The 16,422-nt window shown below is 40.9% G+C and overlaps 1 non-coding gene across 1 annotated transcript; it reads left to right on the top strand.

Annotated features, from left to right (window-relative positions):
• The first annotated feature begins 11,144 nt into the window (after window positions 1-11,144).
• LOC112798982 (small nucleolar RNA R71) lies at window positions 11,145-11,252 on the top strand. Its single transcript, XR_003200574.1, has one exon. It is a non-coding gene; the product is annotated as a small nucleolar RNA R71 (small nucleolar RNA).
• Window positions 11,253-16,422: the final 5,170 nt, after the last annotated feature.

Below are 16,422 nucleotides of genomic sequence, written 5' to 3'. Positions count from 1 at the left end.
GCCTAGCACCATTCTGGGCGTTTAACACCAGAAATGGGCACCAGACTGGCGTTTAACGCCAGAAAAGGGCACAAAGCTGGCATTTAACGCCAGAAACAAGCAACAGCTTGGCGTTAAACGCCAGGAAAGGTATAAAAGCTGGCATTTAATGCCAGAAACAAGCAGCAGTCTGGCGTTAAATGCCAGGATTGCACAATAAGGGCATTTTGCACGCCTAAAAGGAGCAGGGATGAAAAATCCTTGACCCCTCACGATATGTGGAACCCACAGGATCCCCACCTATCCTACCTCTCTCTCTCTCCCCCTCACACATATTTATAACACTCTACCCAAATACATGAACCTACCACTTCCCCACTCCTAACCCCTCCACAATGCTTCATTTTCACACAATACCAACACTACTTCTACCCCTTGGCCGAACCACATACCACCCTCCATCTCCTCCATTTTCTTCTTCTTCCCCTTCTTTCTTTCTTCTTTTGCTTGGGGACGAGCAAACCTTTTAAGTTTAGTGTGGAAAAAGCATTGCTTTTTGTTTTTCCATAACCATTTATGGCACCTAAGGCCGGAGAAACCTCTAGAAAGAGGAAAGGGAAGACAATTGCTTCCACCTCTGAGTCATGGGAGATGGAGAGATTTATCTCAAAAAGCCCATCACTAGAAAAAAGATGGAGCAACCAAGAGAGCCCACTCATAGATCTCAACAAGAGCATGAGGAACTCCCTCATCAAGAAATCCCTGAGATACCTCAAGGAATACATTTTCCTCCACATAACTATTGGGAGCAACTAAGGATAGGAGCACCAAAAGCACTAAGGATGGAGCAATAAAGGCAAGGAAGAGACATTGAGGAGCTCAAGCACTCCATAGGATCTTCAAAGAAGAAGAACTAGCCGACATCACTAAGGTGGACCCGTTCTTTAATTTCCTTATTCTTATTTTTCTATTTTTTGAATTTGATGCCTTATGTGCTATCTATGTTTGTGTCTTCACTACATGATCATTATTATCTAGTGTCTATGTCTTAAAACTATGAATAATTCCATGAATCCTTCACATCTCTTAAATGAAAAATGTGCCTAACTACAAAAGAACAAGAAGTACTTGGATTTTAAATTTTATCATGAAATTAGTTTAATTATTTTGATGTGGTGGCAATACTTTTTGTTTTCTGAATGAATGCTTGAACAGTGCATATTTTTTATAGTGAAGTTTATGAATGTTAAATTTGTTGGCTCTTGAAAGAATGATGAAAAAAGAGAAATGTTATTGATCTGAAAAATCATGAAACCGATTCTTGAAGCAAGAAAAAGCAGTGAAAAAGAAAAAAAAAAGAGTAGCGAAAAAAAGAAAAAAATGGCAAAAAAGAGAAAAGAAAGAAAAAGAAAAAGCAAGCAGAAAAAGCCAATAGCCCTTTAAACCAAAAGGCAAGGGTAAAGAGGATCCAAGGCTTTGAGTATTAATCGATAGGAGGGCCCAAGGAAATAAAATCCTGGCCTAAGCGGCTAAATCAAGCTGTCCCGAACCATGTGCTTGTGGCATGAAGGTCCAAGTGAAAAGCTTGAGACTGAGTGGTTAAAATCGTGATCCAAAGCAAAAATAGTGTGCTTAAGAACTCTGGACACCTCTAACTGGGGACTCTAGCAAAGCTGAGTCACAATCTAAAAAGGTTCACCCAGTTATGTGTTTGTGGCATTTATGTATCCGGTGGTAATATTGGAAGACAAAGTGCTTAGGGCCACGGCCAAGACTCATAAAGTAGCTGTGTTCAAGAATCAACATATTGAACTAGGAGAATCAATAACACTATCTAAAATTCTGAGTTCCTATAGATGCCAATCATTCTGAATTTCAAAGGATAAAGTGAGATGCCAAAACTGTTCAGAAGCAAAAAGCTACTAGCCCTGCTCATCTAATTGGGACTAAGCTTCATTGATATTGTGAGATTCATTGTATGTTCTCTTCTTTTTATCCTATTTTGTTTTCAGTTGCTTGGGGACAAGCAACAATTTAAGTTTGGTGTTGTGATGAGCGGATAATTTATACGCTTTTTGGCATTGTTTTTAGATAGTTTTTAGTAGGATCTAGCTACTTTTTAGTATATTTTTTATTAGTTTTTAAGTAAATTTTACATTTCTGGACTTTACTATGAGTTTGTGTGTTTTTCTGTGATTTCAGGTATTTTCTGGCTGAAATTGAGGGACCTGAGCAAAAGTCTGATTCAGAGGCTGAAAAAAGACTGCTGATGCTATTGGATTCTGACCTCCCTGCACTCGAAATGGAATTTTTGGAGCTACAGAAACCCAAATAGAACGCTCTCAATTGCATTGGAAAGTAGACATCCTGGGCTTTCCAGCAATATATAATAGTCCATACTTTGCTCGAGTTTTGACGACGCAAATGGGCATTCAAACGCCAACTCCCTGCCCTATTCTGGCGTTAAACGCAAGAAACAGGTTACAAGCTAGAGTTAAACGCCTAAAATAGGCTGCAAACTGGCGTTTAACTCCAAGAGAAGTCTCTACACATGAAAGTTTCAATTCTCAGCCCAAGCACACACCAAGTGGGCTCGGAAGTGGATTTCTGCATCATTTACTTATCTTTGTAAACCCTAGTAACTAGTTTAGTATAAATAGGACTTTTTCTCATTGTATTAGATGTCTGGGTTATGCTGGGATCTTTGATCAATTTTATGCTATCTTAGACATTGGAGGCTGGCCTCACGGCCATGCCTGGACCATCATCACTTATGTACTTTCAACGGTGGAGTTTCTACACACCATAGATTAAGGTGTGGAGCTCTGCTGTTCCTCGAGTATTAATGCAATTACTACTATTTTCTATTCAATTCATGCTTATTCTTGTTCTGAAATATCCATTCGCACACAAGAACATGATTAATGTGATGATTATGTGACGCTCATCGTCATTCTCAACCTATCAATGCGTGTCTGACAAACACTTCCGTTCTACATGCAAACGAGCTTGAATGCATATCTCTTAGCCTTCTGGTTCACAATCAGAGTCTTCGTGGTATAAGCTAGAATCAATTGGCAGCATTCTTGAGATTCGGAAAGTCTAAACCTTGTCTGTGGTATTTCGAGTAGGATCTGGGATGGGATGACTGTGACGAGCTTCAAACTCGCAAGTGTTGGGCGTGGTGACAAACGCAAAAGGATCAATGGATCCTATTCCAACATGAGTGAGAACCGACAGATGATTAGCCGTGCGGTGACAGCGCATTTAGATCATTTTCCCTGAGAGGACGGACGGTAGCCATTGACAATGGTGATCCCCAACGTACAGCTTGCCATAGAAAGGAGTATGAAGGATTGGATGAAGGCAGTAGAAAAATAGGGATTCAAAAGGAATAACGCATCTCCATACGCTTATCTGAAATTCCTACCAATGAATTGCATAAGTATCTCTATCATTATTTTATGTTTTATTTATCTTTTAATTATCAAAACTCTATATCCATTTGAACCCGCCTGACTGAGATTTACGAGATGACCATAGCTTGCTTCAAGCCGACAATCTCTGTGGGATCGACCCTTACTCACGTAAGGTTTATTACTTGGACGACCTAGTACAATTGCTGGTTAGTTGTCCGAAGTTGTGAAAAAGAGTTGAGATTACAATTGTGCGTACCAAGTTGTTGGCGCCATTGAGATCACAATTTCGTGCACCAGAGTTCAATTCCTTGATTGTGTGTGTGATCTCGGTGCATGCATTAGTATTATGCCTCTTTCCGTTTATCATTTATTTAAGCTACTTCCATTGAGGCGGTCGGCTGCTAGGTTTGTCTTGGCAGATAAGAGCATAATAACCGTCACGGGTGTGGCAGAAGACGTATTGGTGAACATAAAAAGGGTTGGTGTTTCCAATCGATTTTTACGTCCTTGAGATGCCATCGAGTGGAGCCGAGAGGACATCATCTATCCTACTTGGAAGGCCATTTTTGAGGACCTCTAGATTCAAGTTGGATGCCTATTCGGGAACCTACTCATTTGAGATAGATGGAAGAGTCGTGAGTTTTAGCTTAGAAAAAGCCATGAAGCACCCACCGAAGAATCATTCCATATTCCGGTGTGATCTAATTGATAACATTATGGCCGAAGTGCATTATGCAAAGTTAGATGAGAAGCATATGATTGAAGAAGTAAGTGAAGACCCAAGTGAAATGAACACATTGCCCCATCCGGATCCTCTGGAAGTTCAAGTATCAAGTCAAGGCCAAAAGCTAGAATTGAAGCCACTACCACCCCACCTAAAGTACTCATATCTTGATGAAGCCCACAAGTTCCCGGTAATTGTTGCAAAGGAACTCACTCCTCCACAAGAAGAAAATTTGCTATGTGTTTTGAGGAAGAATAAAAGGGCAATAGGGTGGAGCTTGGTGGATCTAGTGGGAATAAGCCCCCAAGTATGCGAGCACCAAATATTCCTAGAGGAAGGAGCTAGACCCGATCGACAACCTCAAAGGCGACTAAATCCTACCATTCTAGAGGTTGTGAAAAAAGAGGTTACCCGGTTATTAGAAGTGGATATCATCTACCCCATTTCGGATAGTGAATGGGTGAGTCCCGTTCAAGTTGTGCCAAAGAAGTCTGGGGTGACCACCATTAAAAATGAGAACGGAGAGCTTATAGCAACAAGGGTGCAAAACTCTTGACGGGTGTGCATTGACTACCGAAGGTTGAACACGGTCACTAGAAAGGATCATTTTTCCATACCATTTATCGACCAAATGCTTGATCGGTTATTGGTGCGCGAAATTGTGAACAATACTTTTTCACAACTCTCATAATCCCCGGACACGAACCCCAAAAACTTGGTAGCTCAATACCATGGCATTACACAACTTCGCACAACTAACCAGCAAGTGCACTGGGTCGTCCAAGTAATAAACCTTACGCGAGTAAGGGTCGATCCCACGGAGATTGTTAGTATTGAAGCAAGCTATGGTCATCTTGTAAATCTTAGTCAGGCAAACTCAAATGGTAATGGTGATGAACGAAAATAACACAAAGGTAAAGATAGAGATACTTATGTAATTCATTGGTAGGAGCTTCAGATAAGCGCATGAAGATGCCTTCCCTTCCGTCTCTCTGCTTTCCTACTGTCTTCATCCAATCCTTCTCATTCCTTTCCATGGCAAGCTTGTGCAGGGTTTCACCGTTGTCAATGGCTACCTCCCATCCTCTCAGTGAAAGGGATTGCATATGCTCTGTCACAGCATAGCGGAATTCATCTGTCGGTTCTCAATCAGGCCGGAATAGAATCCAGTGATTCTTTTGCGTCTGTCACTAACGCCCCGCCTTCAGGAGTTTGAAGCACGTCACAGTCATTCAGTCATTGAATCCTACTCAGAATACCACAGACAAGGTTAGACCTTCCGGATTCTCTTGAATGCCGCCATCAGTTCTCGCTTATACCACGAAGACTCTGATCTCACGGAATGGTTGGCTCATTTGTCAGACGAGCACTCGGTTGTCAGGCGATCAACCATGCATCGTGCAATCAGGAATCCAAGAGATATTCACTAGAGCCTTGATCGCTTGTAGAACAAGAGTGGTTGTCAGTCACCTTGTTCATGGGTGAGAATGATGATGAGTGTCACGGATCATCACATTCATCAAGTTGAAGAACGAGTGATATCTTAGAACAAGAACAAGCGGAATTGAATGGAAGAATAATAGTAATTGCATTAATACTCGAGGTACAGCAGAGCTCCACACCTTAATCTATGGTGTGTAGAAACTCCACCGTTGAAAATACATAAGAACAAGGTCTAGGCATGGCCGAATGACCAGCCTCCCAAAGAGGGTTCAATCATAAAAACATGATCAAAAGATCCAAAGATCGAAAGACTCTCTATCATGATCTAGGAACTAGATGTGCAAAGATGAAAATACAATAGTAAAAGGTCCTACTTATAGAAAACTAGTAGCCTAAGGTGTACAGAGATGAGTAAATGACATAAAAATCCACTTCCGGGCCCACTTGGTGTGTGCTTGGGCTGAGCAATGAAGCATTTTCGTGCAGAGACTCTTCTTGGAGTTAAACGCCAGCTTTAGTGCCAGTTTGGGCGTTTAACTCCCATTCGGGTGCCAGTTCCGGCGTTTAACGCTGGGATTTCTGAGGGTGACTTTGAACGCCGATTTGGGCCATCAAATCTTGAGCAAAGTATGGACTATCATATATTGCTGGAAAGCCCAGGATGTCTACTTTCCAACGCCGTTGAGAGCGCGCCAATTGGGCTTCTGTAGCTCCAGAAAATATACTTCGAGTGCAGGGAGGTCAGAATCCAACAGCATCTGCAGTCCTTTTTAGTCTCTGAATCAGATTTTTGCTCAGGTCCCTCAATTTCAGCCAGAAAATACCTGAAATCACAGAAAAACACACAAACTCATAGTAAAGTCCAGAAAAGTGAATTTTAACTAAAAACTAATAAAAATATACTAAAAACTAACTATATCATACCAAAAACATACTAAAAACAATGCCAAAAAGCATACAAATTATCCGCTCATCACAACACCAAACTTAAATTGTTGCTTGTCCTCAAGCAACTGAAAATCAAATAAGATAAAAAGAAGAGAATATGCAATGAATTCCAAAAATATCTATGAAGATCAGTATTAATTAGATGAGCGGGGCTTTGAGCTTTTTGCCTCTGAATAGTTTTGGCATCTCACTCTATCCTTTGAAATTCAGAATGGTTGGCTTCTTTAGGAACTTAGAATCCAGATAGTGTTAATGATTCTCCTAGTAAAGTATGATGATTCTTGAACAAAGCTACTTATTGAGTCTTGGCTGTGGCCCAAAGCACTCTGTCTTCCAGTATTACCACCGGATACATACATGCCACAGACACATAATTGGGTGAACCTTTTCAGATTGTGACTCAGCTTTGCTAGAGTCCCCAACTAGAGGTGTCCAGGGTTCTTAAGCACACTCTTATTGCCTTGGATCACAACTTTATTTTTCTTTCTTTTCTCTCTTTTTTTTTTCGTTTTCTTTTCTTTTTCTCTTTTTTTTTCGATTTTTTTTTAATAGAAATGCTTTTTCTTGCTTCAAGAATCATTGTAATGATTTTTCAGATCCTCAGTAACATGTCTCCTTTTTCATCATTCTTTCAAGAGCCAACATTCATGAACCACAAATTCAAGATACATATGCACTGTTTAAGCATACATTCAGAGAACAAAAATATTGCCACCACATCAAAATAATTAAACTGTTATAAAATTCAAAATTCATGCAATTCTTTCTTTTATCAATTAAGCACATTTTTATTTAAGAAAGGTGATGGATTCATAGGACATTCATAACTTTAAGGCATAGACACTAAGACACTAATGATCACAAGACACAAACATGGATAAATATAAGCATAAAATTCGAAAAACAGAAGAACAAAGAACAAGGAAATCAAAGAACGGGTCCACCTTAGTGATGGCGGCTCTTTCTTGCTCTTGAAGATCCTATGGAGTGCTTGAGCTCCTCAATGTCTCTTCCTTGTCTTTGTTGTTCCTCCCTCATGATTCTTTGATCTTCTCTAATTTCATGGAGGATGATGGAGTGTTCTTGATGCTCCACCCTTAGTTGTCCCATGTTGGAACTCAACTCTCCTAGGGAGGTGTTTAGTTGCTCCCAATAGTTTTGTGGAGGAAAGTGCATCCCTTGAGGAATCTCAGGGATCTCATGAAGAGTGGGGTCTCTTGTGTGCTCCATCCTTTTCTTAGTGATGGGCTTGTCCTCCTCAATGGGGGTGTCTCCCTCTATGTCAACTCCAACTGAATAACAGAGGTGACAAATGAGATGAGGGAAGGCTAACCTTGCCAAGGTAGGGGAATTGTCCGCCACCTTATAGAGTTCTTGGGCTATAACCTCATGAACTTCTATTTTTTCTCCAATCATGATGCTATGGATCATGATAGCCCGGTCTATGGTAACTTCGGACCGGTTGCTAGTGGGAATGATTGAGCGTTGTATAAACTCTAACCATCCTCTAGCCACGGGCTTGAGGTCATGCCTTCTTAATTGAACCGGCTTTCCTCTTGAATCTCTCTTCCATTGGGCGCCCTCTTCACATATGACTGTGAGGACTTGGTCCAACCTTTGATCAAAGTTGACCCTTCTAGTGTAAGGATGTTCATCTCCTTGCATCATAGGCAAGTTGAATGCCACCCTCACACTTTCCGGACTAAAATCCAAGTATTTCCCCCGAACCATAGTAAGATAATTCTTTGGATTCGGGTTCACACTTTGGTCATGGTTCTTGGTGATCCATGCATTGGCATAGAACTCTTGAACCATCAAGATTCCGACTTGTTGAATGGGGTTGGTAAGAACTTCCCAACCTCTTCTTCGGATCTCATGTCGGATCTCCGGATATTCACCCTTTTTGAGTGAAAAAGGGACCTCGGGGATCACCTTCTTCAAGGCCACAACTTCATAGAAATGGTCTTGATGCACCCTTGAGATGAATCTTTCCATCTCCCATGACTCGGAGGTGGAAGCCTTTGCCTTCCCTTTCCTCTTTCTAGAGGTTTCTCCGGCCTTGGATGCCATAAATGGTTATGGAAAAACAAAAAGCAATGCTTTTACCACACCAAACTTAAAATGTTTGCTCGTCCTCGAGCAAAAGAAGAAAGAAGAGAGTAGAAGAAGAAGAAATGAAGGAGATGGAGAGGGCTTTGTGTTCGGCCAAAAGGGAGAAGAAGTAGTGTTTAAGGTGTGTGAAAATGAAGGAGTGAAGGAGGGTTTATATAGGAGAGGGGGAGATAGATGTTCGGCCATTTGAGGGTGGGTTTGGGTGGGAAAGTGGTTTGAATTTGAATGGTGAGGTAGGTGGGGTTTTGTGAAGGATGGATGTGAGTGGTGAAGAGAAAGATGGGATTTGATAGGTGAGGGGTTTTTGGGGAAGAGGTGTTGAGGTGATTGGTGAAGAAGAGAGAGAGTGGTAGGTTAGGTGGGGATCCTGTGGGGTCCACAAATCCTTAGGTGTCAAGGAAAAGTCATCCCTGCACCAAATGGCATGCAAAATCACGTTTTGTGCCATTTCTGGCATTAAACGCCGGGCTGGTGCCCATTTCTGGCGTTTAACGCCAGCATCTTGCCCCTTTCTGGCGTTTAACGCCAGTCTGGTGCCCCTTTCTGGCGTTAAACGCCCAGAATGGTGCCAGACTGGGCGTTAAACGCCCAACAGCTAACCTCACTGGCGTTTAAACGCCAGTGGGTGCGTCCTCCAGGGTGTGCTGTTTTTCTTCCTGTTTTTCATTCTGTTTTTGCTTTTTTCATTAATTTTGTGACTTCTTATGATCATCAACCTACAAAAAAAAGATAAAATAACAAAAGAAAATAGTTAATTATAAAACATTGGGTTACCTCCCAACAAGCGCTTCTTTAATGTCATTAGCTTGACAGAGGACTCTCATGGAGCCTCACAGATTCTCAGAGCCATGTTGGAACCTCCCAACACCAAACTTAGAGTTTGAATGTGGGGGTTCAACACCAAACTTAGAGTTTGGTTGTGGCCTCCCAACACCAAACTTAGAGTTTGACTGTGGAGGCTCTGTTTGGCTCTGTTTTGAGAGAAGCTCTTCATGCTTCCTCTCCATGATGACAGAGGGATATCCTTAGGCCTTAAACACCAAGGATTCTTCATTCACTTGAATGATCAACTCTCCTCTATCAACATCAATCACAGCCTTTGCTGTGGCTAGGAAGGGTCTGCCAAGGATGATGGATTCATCCATGCTCTTCCCAGTCTCTAGGACTATGAAATCAGTAGGGATGTAATGGTCTTCAACCTTAACCAGAACATCCTCTACAAGTCCATAGGCTTGTTTTCTTGAGTTGTCTGCCATCTCTAGTGAGATTTTTGCAGCTTGCACCTCAAAGATCCCTAGCTTCTCCATTACAGAGAGGGGCATGAGGTTTACACTTGACCCTAAGTCACACAAGGCCTTCTTGAAGGTCATGTTGCCTATGGTACAAGGTATTGAAAACTTCCCAGGGTCCTGTCTCTTTTGAGGCAGTTTCTGCCTAGACAAGTCATTCAATTCTTTGATGAGCAAAGGGGGTTCATCCTCCCAAGTCTCATTTCCAAATAACTTGTCATTTAGCTTCATGATTGCTCCAAGGTATTTAGCAACTTGCTCCTCAGTGACATACTCATCCTCTTCAGAGGAAGAATACTCATCAGAGCTCATGAATGGCAGAAGTAAGTCCAATGGAATCTCTATATTCTCATTTTGAGCCTCAGATTCCCATGGTTCCTCATTGGGGAACTCATTGGAGGCTAGTGGACGCCCAGTGAGGTCTTCCTCAGTGGCGTTCACTGCCTCTTCTTCATCCCAGAATTCGGCCATGTTGATGGCCTTGCACTCTCCTTTTGGATTTTCTTCAGTATTGCTTGGGAGAGTACTAGGAGGGAGTTCAGTAATTTTCTTGCTCAGCTGACCCACTTGTCCTTCCAAATTTCTGATGGAGGACCTTGTTTCAGTCATGAAACTTTGAGTGGTTTTGATTAGATCAGAGACCATTGTTGCTAAGTCAGAGGTATTCTGCTTAGAGCTCTCTGTCTGTTGCTGAGAAGATGATGGAAAAGGCTTGCTATTGCTAAACCTGTTTCTTCCACCATTATTATTGTTGAAACCTTGTTGAGGTCTCTGTTTATCTTTCCATGAAAGATTTGGATGATTCCTCCATGAAGGATTATAGGTGTTTCCATAGGGTTCTCCCATGTAATTCACCTCTTCCATTGAAGGGTTCTCAGGATCATAAGCTTCTTCCTCAGATGAAGCTTCCTTAGTACTGCTTGGTGCATTTTGCATTCCAGACAGACTTTGAGAAATCATATTGACTTGTTGAGTCAATATTTTGTTCTGAGCCAGTATGGCATTCAGAGTGTCAATCTCAAGAACTCCTTTTTTCTGACTAGTCCCATTGTTCACAGGATTTCTTTCAGAAGTGTACATGAATTGGTTATTTGCAACCATTTCAATCAGTTCTTGAGCTTCTGCAAGCGTCTTCTTCAAATGAAGAGAGCCTCCAGAAGAGCTATCCAAAGACATCTTGGACAGTTCAGAGAGACCATCATAGAAAATACCTATGATGCTCCATTCAGAAAGCATATCAGTGGGACACTTTCTGATCAATTGTTTGTATCTTTCCCAAGCTTCATAGAGGGATTCTCCTTCCTTCTGTCTGAAGGTTTGGACTTCCACTCTAAGCTTACTCAATTTTTGAGGTGGATAGAACTTTGCCAAGAAGGCATTGACTAGCTTTTCCCAAGAGTCCAGGCTTTCTTTAGGTTGAGAGTCCAACCATGTTCTAGCTCTGTCTCTCACAGCAAAAGGGAATAGCATAAGTCTGTAGACCTCAGGGTCAACCCCATTAGTCTTAACAGTGTCACAGATTTGCAAGAATTCAGCTAAAAACTGATGAGGATCTTCCAATGGAAGTCCATGGAACTTGCAATTCTGTTGCATTAGAGAAACTAATTGAGGCTTAAGCTCAAAGTTGTTTGCTCCAATGGCAGGGATAGAGATGCTTCTCCCATAGAAGTCGGGAGTAGGTGCAGTAAAGTCACCCAGCACCTTCCTTGCATTGTTGGCATTGTTGTTGTTTTCGGCTGCCATGTGTTCTTCTTCTTTGAACAATTCGGTCAGGTGCTCTAAAGAGAGTTGTGCTTTGACTTCTCTGAGCTTTCTCTTCAAGGTCCTTTCAGGTTCAGGATCAGCCTCAACAAGAATGCCTTTGTCTTTGCTCCTGCTCATAAGAAAGAGAAAAGAACAAGAAAATGTGGAATCCTCTATGTCACAGTATAGAGATTCCTTGAAGTGTCAGAGGAAAAGAAGAGTCGAAGACAGAAGTAGAAAATTCGAACTTATCAAAGAAGATGGAGTTCGAATTTTGCATTAAGGGATAGTGTTAGTCCATAAATAGAAGGATGTGAGAAGGAGGGAATTGATTTTCGAAAATTAAGTAGAGAATTTGAAAACATTTTTTTGAAAAACATTACTTAATTTTCGAAAATGAAAATGGAAAAGAAATCAAGTGATTTTTGAAAAAGATTTTGAAATTAGAAATCCAAAGGATTTGATTGAAAACTATTTTGAAAAAGATGTGGTTAAGAAGATATGATTGATAAAAAAAATGTGATTGAGAAGATATGATTTGAAAAACATTTTAAAAAGATTTGATTTGAAAATTAAAAACTTGACTAACAAGAAAAGATATGATTCAAACATTAAACCTTTCTCAACAGAAAAGGTAACATACTTGAAATGTTGAATCAAATCATTAATTGATAGTAAGTATCTTTAAAAATGGAAAGAAATTGATTTTGAAAAAGATTTGATTGGAAAATTGATTTGAAAAAGATTTGATTTTGAAAAGATTTTGAAAACTAAAAAAAAATTTGATTTGAAAACAAAATCTTCCCTTCTAGCCATCCTGGGGTTAAACGCCCAGAATGGTGCACATTCTGGCGTTTAACGCCCAAAATGCTACCCTTTTGGGCGTTAAACGCCCAACCAGGTACCCTGGCTGGCGTTTAAACGCCAGTCTGTCCTTCTTCACTGGGCGTTTTGAACGCCCAGCTTTTTCTGTGCAATTCCTCTGTTGTATGTTCTGAATCTTCAATTCTCTGTATTATTGACTTGAAAAGACACAATTTAAAAATATTTTTGGATTTTTAATAATAAGGAAAAATCAAAATGCAATAAGAATCAAATAACAATGCATGCAAGACACCAAACTTAGCAGTTTGTATACTACTGACACTAACAAAATGAAAATGCATATGAGACACTCAAAACACTCAAGTCAATAGAATTCAAAGATTAGAGCAAGTAAATCATCAAGAACATCTTGAAGATCACCAAGATACATGAATGAATGCAATAAGAACAGAAACATGCAATTGACACCAAACTTAACATGAGACACTAGACTCAAACAAGAATTATTTTTGGATTTTATGATTTTTTTTTTATTTTTTTTGTGTTTTTCGAAAATTAAGTGGAGAAAGGTATCAAAATTCTTAATGAGAATTCCAGGAATCAGTGCAATGCTAGTCTAAGACTCCGGTCCAGGAATTAGACATGGCTTCACAGCCAGCCAAGCTTTCAAAGAAAGCTTCGGTCCAAAACACTAGACATGGCCAAAGGCCAGCCAAGCCCTTAGCAGATCACTGCTCCAAGAGCAAGATTGATAGAAATCAACAAGCTCTTGTGGTGATAAGTTGAAACCTCGGTCCAATGAAATTAGACATGGCCTCTCAGCCAGCCAGATTTCAACAAATCATCATGAAACTCTAGAATTCATCTTCAAGAATTTCGAAAAAATAAATACCTAATCTTAGCAGCAAGATGAACCGTCAGTTGTCCAAACTTGAACAATCCCCGGCAATAACGCCAAAAACTTGGTGTTGTTGTCGGATTTTGGCACTGATGTTACCAAAAGCTTGCTCAAAACTTGAACAATCCCCGGCAATGGCGCCAAAAACTTGGTGCGCGAAATTGTGAACAATACTTTTTCACAACTCTCATAATCCCCGGACACGAACCCCAAAAACTTGGTAGCTCAATACCATGGCATTACACAACTTCGCACAACTAACCAGCAAGTGCACTGGGTCGTCCAAGTAATAAACCTTACGCGAGTAAGGGTCGATCCCACGGAGATTGTTAGTATTGAAGCAAGCTATGGTCATCTTGTAAATCTTAGTCAGGCAAACTCAAATGGTAATGGTGATGAACGAAAATAACACAAAGGTAAAGATAAAGATACTTATGTAATTCATTGGTAGGAGCTTCAGATAAGCGCATGAAGATGCCTTCCCTTCCGTCTCTCTACTTTCCTACTGTCTTCATCCAATCCTTCTCATTCCTTTCCATGGCAAGCTTGTGTAGGGTTTCACCGTTGTCAATGGCTACCTCCCATCCTCTCAGTGAAAGTGATTGCATATGCTCTGTCACAGCATAGCGGAATTCATCTGTCGGTTCTCAATCAGGCCGGAATAGAATCCAGTGATTCTTTTGCGTCTGTCACTAACGCCCCGCCTTCAGGAGTTTGAAGCACGTCACAGTCATTCAGTCATTGAATCCTACTCAGAATACCACAGACAAGGTTAGACCTTCCGGATTCTCTTGAATGCCGCCATCAGTTCTCGCCTATACCACGAAGACTCTGATCTCAAGGAATGGTTGGCTCGTTTGTCAGACGAGCACTCGGTTGTCAGGCGATCAACCATGCATCGTGCAATCAGGAATCCAAGAGATATTCACTAGAGCCTTGATTGCTTGTAGAACAAGAGTGGTTGTCAGTCACCTTGTTCATGGGTGAGAATGATGATGAGTGTCACGGATCATCACATTCATCAAGTTGAAGAACGAGTGATATCTTAGAACAAGAACAAGCGGAATTGAATGGAAGAACAATAGTAATTGCATTAATACTCGAGGTACAGCAGAGCTCCACACCTTAATCTATGGTGTGTAGAAACTCCACCGTTGAAAATACATAAGAACAAGGTCTAGGCATGGCCGAATGACCAGCCTCCCAAAGAGGGTTCAATCATAAAAACATGATCAAAAGATCCAAAGATCGAAAGACTCTCTATTATGATCTAGGAACTAGATGTCCAAAGATGAAAATACAATAGTAAAAGGTCCTACTTATAGAAAACTAGTAGCCTAAGGTGTACAGAGATGAGTAAATGACATAAAAATCCACTTCCGGGCCCACTTGGTGTGTGCTTGGGCTGAGCAATGAAGCATTTTCGTGCAGAGACTCTTCTTGGAGTTAAACGCCAGCTTTAGTGCCAGTTTGGGCGTTTAACTCCCATTTGGGTGCCAGTTCCGGCGTTTAACGCTGGGATTTCTGAGGGTGACTTTGAACGCCGATTTGGGCCATCAAATCTTGGGCAAAGTATGGACTATCATATATTGCTGGAAAGCCCAGGATGTCTAATTTCCAACGCCGTTGAGAGCGCGCCAATTGGGCTTCTGTAGCTCCAGAAAATCCACTTCGAGTTCAGGGAGGTCAGAATCCAACAGCATCTGCAGTCCTTTTTAGTCTCTGAATCAGATTTTTGCTCAGGTCCCTCAATTTCAGCCAGAAAATACCTGAAATCACCGAAAAATACACAAACTCATAGTAAAGTCCAGAAAAGTGAATTTTAACTAAAAACTAATAAAAATATACTAAAAACTAACTATATCATACCAAAAACATACTAAAAACAATGCCAAAAAGCATACAAATTATCCGCTCATCAGTTATCCGGTAAATCTCATTATTGTTTTCTAGACGGCTATTCAGGGTACTTCTAAATACACATTGCTCAAGAGGACCAAGAAAAAACAACATTTACTTGTCCCTTTGGAACTTATGCCTACAAGTGTATGCCATTCGGCTTATGCAATGTACCGGCAACTTTCCAAAGGTGCATGATGAGCATATTTGCGGATTTCCTAGAGCAATGTATGGAAGTGTTCATGGATGACTTTAGCGTATATGGTGATTCTTTTGATCATTGCTTGGCTAATCTTGAAAATGTCTTGGAAAGATGCACTAAAACAAACCTTGTCTTAAATTTTGAGAAATGTCATTTTATGGTTAGGTAAGGCATTGTTTTAGGACATATTGTCTCCAAAGAAGGCATTTTCGTAGATCTCGCAAAGATCAATGTTATAACTAGCTTGCCTTACCCCTCCTCCGAGCGGGAAGTCCGTCTGTTCCTTGGACATGCAGGATTTTATCGAAGATTTATCAATGACTTTAGTAAGGTAGCGTTGCCACTATCTCGATTGTTGCAAAAGGATATTGAGTTTGATCTAAGCAAGGAGTGCATCGAGGCTTTTGACAAGCTCAAGGTAGCATTGACCCAAGCTCCCATCGTGAGAGGGCCGGATTGGAGTCGGCCATTCGAAATAATGTGTGATGCTTCAAACTATGCGGTGGGAGCCGCGTTTGCATAAAAAACACTAGATGGAGCCCAATCCAACTACACTACTACCAAAAAAGAACTCTTGGCTATTGTTTTCGCTTAGGATAAATTCCGAGCCTACCTTCTTGGTTCTAAGGTAGTAGTGTATTCAGATCATGCGGCGTTAAATTATTTGTTGGCTAAAAAAGAATCCAAGCCGAGACTGATTAGATGGGTTCTCTTGGTGCAAGAATTTGACTTGGAAATCAAAGATAGGAGTGGTTTGCAAAACCTAGTGGCGGATCACTTAAGTCGCCTTGAACAAACTAAAGGTGATGCCACTCCTATTAATGATTCTTTTCCCCTTGAGGGCTTGCATGCAATCTCAGAAGCCATTCCTTGGTATACACTAATGGCCAATTACTTGGTATCCCGCACCTTTCCTCCCAATCTCTCCAAGAACCAAAAGG

Source organism: Arachis hypogaea, chromosome 4, assembly GCF_003086295.3.
Source record: "Arachis hypogaea cultivar Tifrunner chromosome 4, arahy.Tifrunner.gnm2.J5K5, whole genome shotgun sequence".
In the NCBI taxonomy this organism is placed as follows: domain Eukaryota; kingdom Viridiplantae; phylum Streptophyta; class Magnoliopsida; order Fabales; family Fabaceae; genus Arachis; species Arachis hypogaea.
This window is presented reverse-complemented; position numbering and strand designations above follow the sequence as displayed.